A 16,504-nucleotide genomic window follows, 5' to 3' on the forward strand; every position below is an offset into this window, starting at 1 on the left:
AAAAGCACAATGTTATACAACTACAACAACAAAACCCACAAATGTATAAGCCCACACAAAACCTCACGGATCCTAATTAGACTGAACAGGGCTGACCCATAGTCCTATTTTCTTTCATATATTCAGCCAACAAACTGCAGAGAATTCCAGCAGCCAGAATTGACAGTGACATTTTAAGTCAATGAGAATCTATTTTACTCTTCCTCCCACAACACAAATGAATAGTAGTGCTAATGAAATTCCACTCCTATTAGAAATTGACAAAACACAATCCTGCATTTATCCCTTCCAGCAAAATCTGCCTTTTAACAAACTCAAACTATTCTGAAACACCCTGTGGTCACAATATGACAAAACAAAATGCCACCCACTTCTGCACTGCCCTTCTTCCAATTAACTTGACTTTAGCAGACCATATAAATTTTTATCTACTATATTTTATACCTATGGTTTTGAAGGAATCATATTAACATTTACCATTTTAGTCACAGACTTTAATACAGTCTGGTTATTTAATTCACATTTGATCAACTCTTTCTGACAGAGGATCGGCTTCTATTCATTACATCAAAATAACTTGCTTATAGACAGAAAAAATCCCAACCCATATGCACTGTTTTCCAGTGTCATCTTCTTCAAATGCCAAGGAATTACATGGCATACAGAAATAAAAAGAATTGATTGGATTTTGGACCAAGGTGCAAAATGTAATCTCCGCACGTTGTTATTCAGAAAAAAGAAAATTGAAACAATATTTTTATTCCTTCATTTTAAATGAGTTCTCAGAAAGGCCAGATAACCTTTTCCTATTTAATTGTGGTATACTAGGAAAGAAGCCCTTTGGATCTCTCAATGAGAGCTGTACAGAGAAATAATTCTGTGTTTCAGGCAAAAATAGCTGTAAGATTAATCAAACAGGAAAGTAGAGTGGAAAATAAATTTAAAAAAAGAGAACAATGTTATGCTGTGAGCTGCCTGTTCTCAGAAGTTAATCAGAGTGGGAAGCTCTCAGTATAACACCCCAAAAGCACTGGATGATGCAGCAATGCTCTCTCCTCATGTGGGGCTATACAGAAAAAAGGAAGGCAAGAGTTTTCATAGTTAAACTGAGCTGCCAGACAGTCCATTAGCCATTAGCAAGTGTGAAAAATTCCATGGCATATCTGTGTCTGCTTGACAAATTCCATTGTGAGTGAAGACCTTTTTTCCACAGGCTCTAAGTTTATGTGTAACTCTTTCCTTCCAGCCCAGAAATATCATGCACAGCACTGAGTACAGGCAGTAGTTTTAGCTCAGCCTGAGAGTTCCTAACACAGTATGAATGTGCAAGCTCTCCCATATTAAGAGAATTCACCTTCCAGTGGGATTACAGACAGTAAAGAAATGCAGAATGGTATCTTCAAAATCCCATGAATTTTCTTATTTAGTTTCCTTCACTGTAGCTTTGATACCACCTGAATGCTGTATTGCAAATGTCATCACTTACAATAAAAATAAACAGCTATTTTAGCCATTTTGTAACTCCAGACTTGTACTCTAGCCCTTGCTTCCACCATCATCCAGCATTCGAAGCCTTTCAAATTTCATTCCAGAATTTGCCTTTAGAACATCAAGTATCAATGCCTCTAATAGTCTTCTTCTAGCCTTAAGTACAATCTTCTTCAGTCTTTTAGTGCTTAAAAACTGGATCTACAATATCTCACCTAGTGCCTTGTCAAGCGTATTATCCCACAACTCTGCTTGACCTGAAATTCTGACTTTCCACTGAAATGGCATAAATAACAGCAACTCTTTACCATACAATATTTATATAGTAAAGGAAATAATACAAAAATTCTATCTCAAATACAAAGCTAGGATCTAATTCAGATCTTATGTAAAGTCTAATGGGAAAAATTACTTCCATGATGTTATTTTCAATTAAATGTCCTGCTGTGCCAGAATAGCATGACTATTTCTGAATTCCAAACAGCAAAGACTGCCATGAAAAGCCAGTGAAGCTTTGTGTCAATTACAAACTCATTAGCAAAGATCATGCTTGTATGTGCTTAGTACTATATCACAGGTATATTGACTGCAATCCAGCAGTTCCAAGGTCAACAGAGATCCCCATTCCACAGAAAATCATTCCAGAAACTTACCACAGGTATCTTAACCAATGCTTACAGCTTTTAATTACTGGTAGTGGCTAATACAGAACACCATTCCAGTATTCCTGCCTTCCAGAAAGTCTAGACTCTCCAGTTGCTGTTAAAGAGAAGAATTTGCAAGTTCTGGCATAGCAAGATCCATTATGTTAAAATTTTAAATAGGATTTTTACTGACCTTCAACTTCAGCAATTGGAGAAGAAACATCAGCCAGTGAAAGACATAAGTCAAAGGATGAGTGGTATATACATTTCCACCTGCTGGCAGAAAGGTTTACACAGCAGCAGTATGCTTCTACAGTGGTTTAAGTCTGGAATAAATCAAATAAACCAGTAGATTTTTTTTTCTCAAGCTATAAGAATAATACAAAGCAGCATTATCATTCAATGTCACTGACACACAAAGGGTATTACAGAAAGTCTGGTTTTGATGAGGCTGCACACCTCCAGGTCTGGGGGCATAGCATTAATCTAACTGATCTAACTGATGTTTACTTACTTATGTGTTTTTTAATTAACACCTGAATGCTACCAACATGCACATCAGCTGCCTAAAACTGTAAGTAATAAGCTTAAATTACTAAATGCAGAAATATCTAATGATAGTGTTAATTAGGTCCAGTACTCAGCAAAGTGTTTTTCAGTTGGATATTTATTTGAAATTAAAACGTGTTCTAAAGCAGCACTCCAAGGAATGAACTGTATTCACCACCAATGAGGTGCTACAACATGGAACTTGTTCATGTTTCTCCAGAACTCATGGTGGAAAACCACGAGAAAAATGCCAAAAAAAGCCTCCATTGTCTATAAATAGCAAGAATGAACCACTGTTCTCCACTACATCAACAACTAGAGAATTTCCAAGTATAGATACCACACTTCCAACCTCACTTGAGGACTTTTCCACACCTTGCACTCCAGGCTTTCATATGGTGCCACTTTGGGTTCATAATCAATCAGTGGCTTTTATCAACTATAGTACCTGAAAGTTTAACTTTCAAGTCCCAAGCAGTGAAAGCTCAAAATTTCATGGAACAGGATAAACTGCATCATCTCTACTGCAGGACTGCTGAAGAGGCATGAAGAGACTGGTTCACTGGTTAGCAAGCACTAACATTCTACAGTCCTTTCACAAAACTCAGTTGGAACATTGAAATGTCTGCTTTCTCTCCCTTCTGACCTTGATGACATGTGTGACAAGGCTGTTTTCAAACATACTTCTAAACTCAGCTCCATAAAAAACCTTTTTGAAAGATATAATACTGCATTAACACATGCTGGAAAGCATCTAATCTTTGTGCTGCCCCCTGTACCTATAAATACCCTGAGAGTGACGTGCAACTATCAAACATACCAACTTTCTCCAAGAATGCTGAAAATTTTCTTTGTCACTAAACGAAGTGTAACATTTTTGTGCCAAAATATCATCCTATACATGTATATAGAAAAACATGAAAAAAACTCCCAGCAAATATTTTCACAAATCCTAGTGCCAAGAGAAGAAATGCTCAAAACAAGAAGTACTGCAATCCATTACAGCATTATGAAGTCAATCTTCTGTCAGCTGTCAGTTCAGATTCTGTACAGATATCCATCTTAAGGAGAAGAAACACTTCAGGAAAGCAAAAGAACTGCCATACAATAAGCTACAATTCAATTAAAAGAAAGAACATGCTGAAGATAATGCCAACAAAAGGATATGATAACGATCATTTTAATGAGATAAATATGCCCTCATACCCACAATCAAAAATGCCCTGGGTCCATCTTGGCAGTGGTAGGGAGCAGTGGCAAGAAACAAAGTCTTCTTTTCTACTGATGTGGGCGATCTGAAGCTACAACAATTACTGGAATTCAGGAAGGAGAGGAGGAACAAGCGATGCTTTAAGCTTCTGAGACAGATCAGGGCACGTTTCCCTTCTGTTCCTGAGTGCACCATTCCAGGGAAACTATCCCTGCCAGAACTCTCATGGAACAACACATCTCTGCAGTTGTTCATGCATAACCCTCCAGATGGAGGAAAAATTCAGCTTTAAATCTAAAATGCAAAGGGGACTGTTTTATTAGAGTCCAAATGCTCTTGACATCACTAGGTAGATATTTTACAACCTATCTCAAAATTCAGTGAAGTCATGAGGTTTTTAACAGGAAAACCCTTTTTTTAAGTTGTGCAAGATAAAGTCTCACAAAATTCTTCCTGACAATTTCCAACACATTTCTACAGCACAGTTGCAAGTCAGTTTCAGAAGACTTCTTCTATGTACATCCCTGTTGAAGCTCAGCTTTTTACACCATATAAAGTAAATTAAAAATAAACATTGCTTACCATAAAGCATGAAAGTTTATGACGGAAGAATAATACTGAAAGTACAAGAAATCAAGAAGGTAGCCCAAAGCAAAAAAAAAAAAGTCTGTCCTCTTGTATGAAGTATACTTTTTAACACCTGAAGGAAAACTTAAAAAACAGTCACCATGGGATGGTGCAGGAGCTAAATTGATTACATTTCAATTCCATCTGTATCTGGTCTGTGAGGATGTTTCTGGCTTACTAAGAAGCAGGCCTTTTAACATTTTTCTAACATAATGCTTCATCTCTTTGGTTTAATTATTTTCACCATCCAAGTTTCCTTCATCTGCTTGGAAAGGCCCTTAATGAACCTAAATCAAAGGAGAAAATTTGCCTAATATTTATGTCTTTCAATTCTATAGAGATGTTGCTGTAAGAAATTTCAATCAAGAGATTGGGACCTAAAGCTTTATTCACTGTAGTTTTACTAGACCATGCCCATCTTATTCCATCTTGCCAGAGATGTCTCCATGAACAATGAATGAATATTAAGGCCTACCATGACTCCTGCTTTGCAAGTACAGATTAAATTCTAAACTTGTTATCTCCTCATTGGATCCATATGGGGAAATTTGGTATGGCATCTGGGAATATGTCAGCAAAGATAAGACAGAGGAACTGCACTGCACATTTGACCAGAACACAGACACTGGCAGCTGAATCTCAAGGATCAGAAGTTAATATTTGTTTTCAATACTAATGTGTGCAGAGAGGAACAGCTCCATTGACAGGTCTGCATTAGCATGTTTCCACATGCATATCCCAAATACAGATTATCAGTCCTCTGAGTCCAGAAAAGCATCCAGGGTTTGAATACTAATGCATCTCAGATGAAGCAGGTTTCCCCCAAGCCATGAAGCAGAAAGCAGGACAGCGCACAATGATGGATCACACAGACTTCTAAGGCCAACCTTAGCCAGGCAATTCAATGAAATTCTTCTTCAGAGAGGTTAAGAATTTTGCAAAGATTTAATAGACATCCTAAAAAAAAAAATCTTCCTGTTGGAGTATTCAGTATTTCAGTAGTTCTGATGCTCCCTAAACTATTAATTTAATACATCTATGCATATTGTAAATGAGAATCCAATGTACTTTTTACAGCTATTCAACACCACCAAAGGCACTACCATGGTGTGGATAACAGTGAAGGCAAAAGTAGGACTCAGCACAATGCTGGAAAGCTTCTATGATCATTAATTAATGATAATCATGTAGAGGTAAATTCTCAGGCACACAACACAGAGTCATCAGACTTAGTTTGTAAACCATGTCATGCAGAGACAAAAGTAAAACTTCCCATTCGAGATAAATAGACTTGGCATCAGATAAACCAGATAAAAATAATCTCCAAGACCCACAGACAAAAAAATCCCTAATTAACATCTACAATATATGGAGGGGAAATTCCATTCTAAAATTATTTAGTTCAGATTTGTTTGTGCTGCAAATGCTCATAAAACAAAATGCTAACTTGGGGTAATTTGAGTATTTGGGTCATAACTTGTGCTTCCCATATGTGACAGACTCTAATATGCTCAAGTCTTAATTTAATAAACTTATCTACAGACAGTGTTTTTAAGAAATAGCTTACTTGCAAGAAATATCAAGCTTATTAAGTAAGAGTTTGATTAATGTATAGTAATCCATCAATTAAGATTAATTCATCACTCTTGATCATTCCAGAAAATATGTTAGAAACCCAAAATAAGCAGCCATAAATCCACAAGCAATGAATTAAGGAAAGCAAATTAATTACAAGGAAAAAAAAATGTTCTTAACAGCTTAAAAACACCCATTCTGGATGGCTGAGGTCTGAAATCTGGCAGCCTGAACACATTTCAAATCAAGTCAACTCCATTTTGTATACTGCAAGCAAAACTGACCATTTAAATCACACAACTACAGTTCTGGAAATGACTATTTAGTATTGATTTCTGAAAAGGCATTTATTTCTGATGTTTAAGAAATCTTTTTTGGGCAACCATGGGGTAGAAGCTCTTATGCCAAGTTCACTTGCAATAGCATCTTCATAGAAGGGCTTAAAAAATTCTTTTGACAATTACTGCATAGCAAACATAGCATCTCACATTTTGAAATGTTCACCTCTGTAGAAAAAAAGCTTTTTCTTAACTGACATCTGTGAAAATGCCACTAATAATAATTAACTTTCAAGGGAAAGTTGAGAACTAACACGCAGTTTTGAAAACTGCATATATTCAGATGACACTTGCTCTCCAATCCAGATTCCCTGTTTACATGAGCATTAATACCTGAAAGGACTCATCCTGCAGCACTCCCTGCCCTGTGAGAGGCATTCAGCTTGCTCAAATCTACTCCCACAGACAATATAATAAAACACACTGGAGGATATAATCAAAACTAGTTTTGTTCTACGACTTCCAGAGCTGCAGGTACTAAAAAACCCAATATGCTGGCACAACAGAAATGGTTACAACTTCTTTCTCCTACTTAGGAAATATCTTTTTTTTCCATAAACAAGCAGTACAATAGTTACTTAGTTTTCATGTAACCCTAACTAAAGCAGACTATTATAAGTGGTTTTTGAAAGAAAAGTCTTCACATTCAGACAGTATAATGTTACTCCCACTGAAAGCCACAGAAATGCTACTGCTGACCTCAGTGGGAGTAAGAGCAGTTCCAAACGGCTCCAACTTTCCAGATTTTCCACCACAATGTCTAATGCACAGAAATGCAATCCAATCTCATCATTAAAAGCCACAAACCAATAACCAATCAAAATAAACCTAAAATTGCTTTATAAGTTAGCAGTTTCAGTCAATGAGTTGCACTTGTAAAGAAAATGACTAGCATTCTTTAGGGCTGACAAGCAATAAATTGAAAGCACCATCATTCTGAAAATGTATGGCTCTCCTGATTAAGGGTGACATGCTCTTTAAAAGGAACACAGAGAATACCTCACTTCTGAAACAAGAAATCAGTCTTAGACATGAACTCTGTAAAAAAGCCCTTTGGTAATGATAGGACAATTAGTACTGTTTGAATCTTCAGCGTATAAAAAGCAGGAAAATTTTCAAAGCTATACATTCCTTACCTTCACAAATATACTGCAGAATAAAAATAGATACATGTTTGTCATGTCTCCACAAACAGCATTTAATTTGATTGCTTTATACCTTTTTACCTCATTTTAAGCAAGTAGTGAGGCTGTGTGATGAAAGATAACATCAACTGTTCCTATTACTTTATTCCCTTTCACCTCTAAAGTTATTTTCTTTTGCTCTAAATAGTTCACTGAAATACGAATTTCACCTCAGGCTGACTATTATAGTGAAAAATCCCCTAAGAAATCTCCCATCTCTTTTATACTGCTTAGGATATTCAGAAGCAATAGTTTTCAGTTCTGCTTGTACTGTGTAAACTGTATTCCCATCTTTTACCCAAAAGTCTACTTTCCCTTAAACAAATTTAAAAGGAGACTAATAAAAAGAAATTAAAGCTTTTAGAAGTTTGAATTATTTGATAATTTTTATTCATTTAGCAAGTACAGCCATCTTCTGGTTTTAGTCATTTAAAAGATATGGGGTTTTTAAATTATGTTCCTTTATACCAATGTAAATTACTTTTCCTTGTGTAAGGAAGCTTCTGCCTGGTCAGGTCTCAGGAATAACTTCTAAGATCAGTGAAAGTCACACAAATTAATAAATTGCTTGCTCTTTGCCTACGTTGACTGTGCTGTCCTGCCATGAGCCCTTCTCCTCTCAAGGAGGCTCTGGGGCAGCAAGGCCCACACCCCACCACACTGAGGTAACCACAGAGTTCAGAACTGGGCAACATCCCCTGGCACAGATTTCTGCACAGACAGCTCTGGGAACAACCTGTCTGCACAGCTGAACACAAATCTGAGGGGCTGAGAAGGGGCAGTCAGGAGGTAGGAAGTCAGTTCACCTCTTCTCTAAAAGCCAGGCAGCAGCAGAACAAAACAGCTTGACAAGGCCCATTTATAGAGTTTTGGAAGCTTTATTATTAGCTACATTATATGCAGTTGATTATTTTACATTTTGATTATAACAAGCATTTGTTTTTATTTGGTGATTTGATATTCCAAGCAGGTTTATTGCATATTTTAGCCATACTCAGTTCAAAAGTCCTTCTGTTTGAGAGGAAGGTCACTACAGGCAATTACTATAAAAAGAATTTAGTCTTTGATCACTTTATTGTTGCCTAACGAATGTCAGCTGTGAGACTGCTACTTTTTAAATCTATTTACTGTCCCAGACAATTTTTCTTTCTAGATTTCATACACACAAACACATGTAATAATGAAAGAGATATAAACAGATATAAGAAATTTTGCCAACTCTTACCACCCTTTCAGGCGAGTTGTTAGGCCCCTCCCTTGTTCATAAAGCACAACTCAGTTACGGATATCCCTGGAAAACATAAGAGGCAGATCAAACTCTGAATAAACTCTGTAACTAGTGTGACTAAAGGTTTGTTGACCTCAGGAATGAGACAACTTCCCATACAGTTCACAGCCCAAACACCTGCCAAAATTGCACTGCCATCCCTAGTTCAAAACAGCTGAATTCAAGGCTTTCATCCATGTCTAGAGTTCCCAAAATCAGAGTTCAAGGCTGAAATGTCTATCTGCTTTGAATGCTCTAGTATGTGGTAAAGTTTCTACTGACAGCTTTGGGTCATGAACTCCAAAAATTATTTGTGATTGGAATAAATATATAAATCAATTGATCAATAAATGCCCAAGTGTAGCTGTAGCACTATAATGCCAAAGCACCACTGGCCATTGACTCTTCTACTGCTGCCTACACTGGATTTCTGGGACAGTCACACTGAAACAAGGATTCACAGCAGTGATTTCAGTAATCAATCTCACAAATAATAATTAGGGGTTATTTCACTGGGGGAGGTTACTGCTCTGGATGAAGAGTACTCCCGCACAAGATCACATATGAACACAGTAACACCAGACAAAACACTCTCATCCAAAGATGTATGTGAACTCAGTGGGAAAAACAGCTTCTTATATCTGAGAAACCAATTTTTAAGTGATCTAAAAGATATGAACTAAACTACCTGCAGACTGTTTTCATGAAGGAAGACTTTGGGGTTTGTCCCCCAATTCCTTTAGGCAAGTCAGCATTTGACTGCCTCCCAGAAATCTGTATTTTCTCCTCAGGTGTCATCATCTTTCAAACTAAATTTTATGTTTCATTTCATAATTTAAAAGTTGTAAGACAACACTATGTCTCAATACAGTAATTCCAGGGCCTTCAGGATGACACAATGAAAATCTAGCTAATTACTAACAGGATGCTTTATTTATCTTCAACTCTGATACGTAAATGTTTTTAAGTGCTGCAGAACAAAGGAGAAACCATATAACAAACACGAAATACACAAACAAGTAGAGCACGTACACGGAAATCCAGTTTGTCACAAAATAAAATTCATTAAAAGGGTCACGTTGTTCCAGAAACAGCACTGAGGGAGATGGTCTAATCATAAAAAACATCTTGAATCAGTGCAAATCCAACCTCAGGCAAGAATTTTCCGCAAAAGTTTCCTTTTTATTAGCAATTCAGACTTTGTTTGATGAGCAACTGAATCCAGAGGTCAGAAGCAAAATCTTGCCAATGTCTGCCCTTCTAAAAAACCCTTTTTCCAAGAAAAAAATGAACACACAATTTCTTCTAAACCTAAAGAAACACAGTTACAGTAATCATCAGAAATAATATTAAACAGGTATCGGTAGGGTAATACTACATATTTAAAAAATGCCACTAATAGCTTGACAAAATTTTAAAGCATAGCAACAAATCCTAAACTGCATTTCTAAATTTATTTTTAACTGAATATGTCTATCTTGTATGAGCCATTTTAAAAGCTTCTACACTTAAAACAAGTGGAAAACTATGGTCTGTCAAAAAAAAAAAAAGTAATCAGTGAATTTCTTCATGATGATGTAAGCTCAAGGTATCACCTGAGCTACAAATCTGGATACCCTGCTACCTACACATGCCTCTAAGACCTAAGAAGAGTTCAGGAAGAAATTATAATTATTCATAACTTACATTTATGTATGTTCTAACTTTTTCTCTTTTATGAGAAACTGTTCAAAAAGTGTGTTTGACATTCTGGTAATTTACATTTGATTAAAAATTCATCTCTTTACAGCATCTGAAAAGGTTCATGGGAAGAGAAATTCAAGTGTACTGTGAAAATTTTTGATGAGAACAACCTCCTAATATTAAAACAGATCCCTAACTTTTTGCAATGTCATATTCTAAAAATTGCAAGGGGTGAGGATTCAGTGTGATTTTGGATATCTCTGTGCACAGCTGACTAAAACAGTAGTTAAGTCAAGCAACAGAGCAAGAGAACAAGCTTTCCAGCCTTAACTTTTTAAACAAGGTTATGAGTGCAGTCTGCCAAACTCCAGGTCCCACAAGGTCTGAGTTTCTCAGGAACCAAGCCAACCTTGAAACTACTGTAGTAGTACAAGTGCAGCAGCATTTTGGACTTAAATCAGCATCATGGCTTAACACACAACAGCAAGCAGAGAAGAAATGATGGAAGTAGAGTCTGTCAAGAGCCTGAACAAGCTTCATTCTGCCAGACGAGAACTAACGAGTTTACACTGTGACTGAGGAAGGAGTCTCGTAATAGTTTCTTATAAATATTCAACAGACCCACCATGGCAGCAGCTCCAAACAGAGGGAAGGGTGAAGGTCTCTTAAAGAGCAGCTCAAAGCCTAAAGCAGCCAATTCTGACTGGAACCTTATGCTGAACCAATGCCAGCTGACAAGGGCATCACCTTCTATTGATGCTGAAAATGATGACTTGGTTCAAAAATTGTTTCGTTTTGCTGCCACAAATTTAACAGCTCAGGCTTTGTCCCCATGAGATGAGTAAAACATGCTCATTAGGTAACCTGCTTCCAGAGAGACAGGATTTAAAACAAAGGCTAAGCACTTTAATATTACAAATATGTCTTCAAGGTGCTTTAATGCAGCCCAGTTGTTGAGGTGCAAACTGAGCACAGCTCTCCCAGTCCCACAACTGCCACAGGACATGTTCTCCACAGGAACATGGCTCTGATGGAAGTTACAGATACACGAAATATGCCCACAAAAGCACTGAGCAGACATACAGCTCAATACATTATCACAGCAATTCTGAGGCTCTTCAAAAGTGTGCACAAATAAAAGCAAATTTTCACTTTGTTCATCCAGTCTAGCCAGCAGGACAATTAAGAATTATTTTAGCAACTTCTTTCAGCTTGTCCAAAATATTTACTGCACATTGTTTTCATCTTCCTAGTTACAGACATGCCAATGTCAGACAATATCTGTTACAATCAATTTGGATTTTCTGTTCCCACCAGCTGTCTTAAGTCTAACCAATAAAGAAATATTGAACAAAAAATGGTGTGAGAGTATTCAAATGGCACAAAGATAAGCAGGCAGTTATTTCTTACTCTGAATGCAGTAACAAGAACTCCAGAGGCCAAAATGTTCCAGCTGAGCTAACTATGGCTTCCTGCTGTTGTTACCAACACAGTACTGTAGAAAAGTAATTGCAAATATTACTCACAAAGAACAAAATAGAAGCAAACAAGATAATGGAAGAAACATGTATCTCCTGGCAAAAACAAAAACTCATTAGAAGATTATGTTCAATGTAAATCAATATGCTTTGAAGCCAGCTGTATAAAGTGACAGTGGAAGCATTAAATTTGAATAAACCTCTTAAAATTCTTTACTGCACTAATGACAGAAGTTTGACCTTAAATGTTAATTTAAATAGACACAACCAAGTTGGTTAAAATCACAAATTGCAGTATCATAAATGCAGCTGCTAATGGTGCCCTCAGACCTGCAGCCAAATCCCAGCCTGACTCAGCTCCGTCCATCCAGCTCCCCTTCACAGCCAGCACTGGAAAAGGGAGAGCCACTGATGCCTTATCCCCACTGGTGAGAAACAGAAAGGGATATTGTCTTGCAACCTTGGAACTACTCTCTGGTTTTTGCACAGTAGACACAGAACAGCTGAGACTGGAAATACCCTTGGATGTCACCTGGCAACTCTCCTACACAAAGCAGAGGCAAATTGAGCAAGTTGCTCAGGGTCTTTTCCAATCAGGTTTTGAGAATCTTCAGGAACGTGATCTCTGCAATCTCTGGCCAGCTTGCTCCAGCATTCAATTCACACTAACAGCAAATTTTTCTTCAGTTTTGCTTGAAGTAAGACTCCTCCACTTTGTACCTGTCAGCATATGACACTGTGCTGCCTGTTGTAATATTCTTGATCAGCACAAGCTGCTTAAATCAATGAGCTCCAAAAATGACAATGAGATGTATAACCATGAAATTTATTGACCATGCCTGCATGCATTAGTAATCACACAGTATGGCCTCTGGGTCCAATAATGCAGAGAGTTGGATTCCTTCATCTTCCAATGACTGCTCTAAATTCCCCAGTCACACAAGGACACACAAAACAAGCACACTTTTTTTTAGTCCTAGATATTACACCTACTTTAAACTAGTTGGATTTTGTCTTGCACATTCTCGGTAAGTTAAGTTCTCTCAATTTCATAGTATCAAAGGTATTTTAAATAGTTAGTTTCTCAGATAATCTACTATTAATACTCCTTGCCTCAAAAAATATGATCAAAACCCAGTTATTCTGAGGGGGACCTGTGAGAAGCTTGCATGAACTCAATGCTCTTGAGATTTCTATCAGAAATCAGTCTCTTGATTTCATGTGAAATGACAACCATGCACAAGCATATTTTTTTATTCTCTATTATAAAGTCTCAAGTGACATTTGCTGTAAGAAGGACAACGTTAACAGCCAGTGAAATGTGAAAGGTTTCCCAAGGAGAAGTCAATTCTGTTCATGCTTCCACTCTGAAAGCACTTAGGTAACTCAGGTGTACCCAATCAAACCACACCTGGGTGAAGAAGAGGGAAATGAATATCAGGTGTTAATCACTAATACTGAAATTGTGGAACTGTTGCATTTGTGCATATTGCCTCTCATTTTATATTGTCTAGAAGAAAATGCCTTGAGAGATTTTCCCCCAATAGAATCTTCCAACTTGCTGTAAATGTTTCATATCAGTGTAGCTACTGAATCTCTTATTTTAGAGTACAAGACTGATAATTAAGTCCGCCTATTTCAGGGTCTTCCCCCTCCCCCGGCTTCTCCATTACAGCTATTTTCATTCTGGACTCTGCACACTGTGCACCTGTAATCTGTATCTACATTGTATTAGTAGGATCCTCTTAATTAGATTTAATTTCTTCAAGTGAGGAAAAAAGTGACATGCTAAGCCTGCCAGTTCTTTGAAGAATGTCCTAGAAGGTCAAATGTGTGTATATAAGGGCTTTGTGATCTGTTTGACACAAGGAAGGTAATGTTGGTCAACATTTCAGATGCCTTCAGTAATGACAAGCAAAGTAACTGGTATTGATTCCATCCACATCAATCTCAAAATGGTAAACAAAAGAATTATATCCTCTGGATAGCAGCCTCATAGGTACATGCAGATATACTTAACAGATTACAGACAAAAGACAGCTCATTTAAATCAGACATCATGTGAAATTCTAGTTTTCTTAGTTAAACTACAATGTATACATTAAAGCTTCTGAAATCTCTACATGCCTTATCCTTATGTAATTAACCAAAATCAGAAACTGTGAGATCAGTACTTTTCCTACAGATTACAGCTCCTCAGTTTGTCTATTTCTGAAACAACAGAAATACTAGTATTACTGTTTTTGAGGCTTTTACAGTTTTAAAATATGTTGGTTTAGCACATCAAAGAAAGAAATTTTAAAATGTTAAAATATTCCTCTCTCCTGTGTGAGACCAGCTGCTTTCTCCTAGACTTCAACCCCTCTTCACAAGAAATACTTGAGCTTATCCTGTAATTCTTATTAGTCTTTCCCTGGTTTTGTGGCACCATGACAAACTATACCCTGCATTACTTTAAATAATCAAGGGCTGAAAGGCTTCTATCTCAGGCCTTGTTTTCTGCACCACTGGTGGAATCACACAGTTCAATCCCACATACACCAAATCCCTGCCCAAGAGCCTCCTCTCCCCACCTGCATTACTGCAGCAGGCACAGCTGCATTAGGCACCTGGTAAGTTCTTTCACTACCAGGATCAGCAGCCAATTTCATTGCCTAAACACTGCACCTTCAGAACACAGCTATATTTACTCATTATTGCACAGGTAGTAAGCCTGTAGTACAAAAAAATAAAATCTACAATAAGCCAATACATAGTCTTATTTATGCTTAAAATGTGTACTGCCAATTACAGCTAATTACAGCCCAATTCTGTGTTTTCTGAAGGTAATACTACATAGAAAGGCTGCTGCATTTTAACAAGAGTCATTGTAGTTCTTGAAATAGTGATACATAAAATGATGTAAAAAAATTACAGAATCCATACCTTAGATTTCTGTTAAAAAAGAGATTTTTCTGCATTGCTCCCCTGCCTTGGTTGTATCTTGAATGCATTTCAGAACATTTAACTTGTGAAACTTTAAAGATCTTCCTAATCCCTTGTGGCATAGGGAATGACCTTCTACTTCTTTCTACATTCAGATGCATAATGCAAAGCAATTTTTTTCATTTAGGACATATAAATGGTTAATCCAAAAAAAAGAGAGCAAATACAAGGTCAAAACAATATGGGAAAGTAAAACACCTTGTAGGGCAGAGCTTAAGACACTGACAGCTCTCTTGGCCAATGTTAAGGTTACCAACATCACACTCCTACAGAGAGGGAAATGAGAAGAATTTGCTAAATATAGCTATAAGTGGTTGGAAGGATGCCTATCCTTATTTGTGCATTCATCTGTTTAATTGTGGGCAATATAGTCCACTAGACAGCCTGAAGCAAGTGTAGATGTTCAATATTCTCTGAATTATACAACCTCAATTGGAAATTGGACTTAATTACACAGTTTACATCAGTATAAACGGCAACTTTGTATTTTGAAACTCTCCAAAAGCTGTATGTACCTCAATTATTTTCTCAGGTTTTGGGAATGTACTAAATGCCTTCAAAACTGTGCAGCTTTAAACAAGCATGGTGAGAAAGGCCATGGAATTCTTGTGTTTATGGTATGACCCTGTCTTTCAAATCCAAATGTAAATAAATACATATGCTGACACCAAAAATCAAGTTTTATGCTCAGATCTTCTTTAAGTTTGGCCATAGTTTGTGGAGATTGACATTTTTCTTAAACTGATCTGTATGTGCATTTTTAAAATAGTTCCAAAAATTTAAATATACACATCAATACATCTTACCAAATAAATCCATCTGTATTTGAAAATAAAGCTGTAACAATCACACAAACATGAAAGAAACAAGTCAAGGAAGTTTATGCACCTGTGATCTAAGCTTTCAAAAGGATTCCTAAACCCTTGGTTTCAGGGACAATATTGTAAAGAAATATAAAGCAATTAAATAGGCACTAGGTGCCTAATTCCCTTTAAGAGTTTGGGTATAAATTCCTAACAGATCACTGAAAGTCTCAGCCAAAGTATCAATTTATTTATATATGTAACTGAGATTCTCTCATGTTCCTTTTATATATATAACAAGCTTCAGCTCAGTTTAACATTAATTCTTCAGAACCTCAAATGCTAAGGTTCCTAAAAATCAGAGTTACCATACTGCTTCTCTAAAACAGTGGAAAGTGGTTTGTGGGACCATAAATGAAATGAGGTGATTGTTTCCTTGTCTAGATAGATGAGCATGGCTTGGGATTCAGAAATCTCACCATCAGCATAGCAAGCAGTCTGTGAAAGCTAAAGACTGTTTATCACCTACAGGAACACAGCACAATGAAACATGGGGGAAAAATGTGGGAACCTACAAAGGTTTCAAACTTATGGATTGAACAATTCAGTAATCTTCCATCGTCACACCACATTAAAAACAGCACCTCATCCTGCAGCTCTAAAATACTGCTTC

The 16,504-nt window shown here is 36.9% G+C and overlaps 1 protein-coding gene across 8 annotated transcripts in view; it reads right to left on the reverse strand.

Annotated features, from left to right (window-relative positions):
- ARVCF (ARVCF delta catenin family member) overlaps positions 1–16,504 on the reverse strand; it is a 245,730-nt gene that overhangs the window by 222,661 nt on the left and 6,565 nt on the right. For 6 of the 8 annotated variants that reach the window (XM_054288897.1, XM_054288901.1, XM_054288900.1 and 3 more), the window contains exon 2: positions 8,841–8,906. The exons of 1 other annotated variant lie outside the window; for it this stretch is intronic. The gene's annotated coding sequence lies outside the window, so the exon portion shown is untranslated. Of the gene's footprint in view, positions 1–2,325; positions 2,346–8,840; positions 8,907–16,504 lie in introns of those variants that run through there. One more of the 8 variants, XM_054288895.1, reaches the window with a different exon arrangement.

This window comes from Melozone crissalis, unplaced genomic scaffold, assembly GCF_028551555.1.
Source record: "Melozone crissalis strain CALT ecotype California unplaced genomic scaffold, PUWL_Pcris_2 ptg000063l_1, whole genome shotgun sequence".
NCBI classification, from domain to species: Eukaryota; Metazoa; Chordata; class Aves; order Passeriformes; family Passerellidae; genus Melozone; species Melozone crissalis.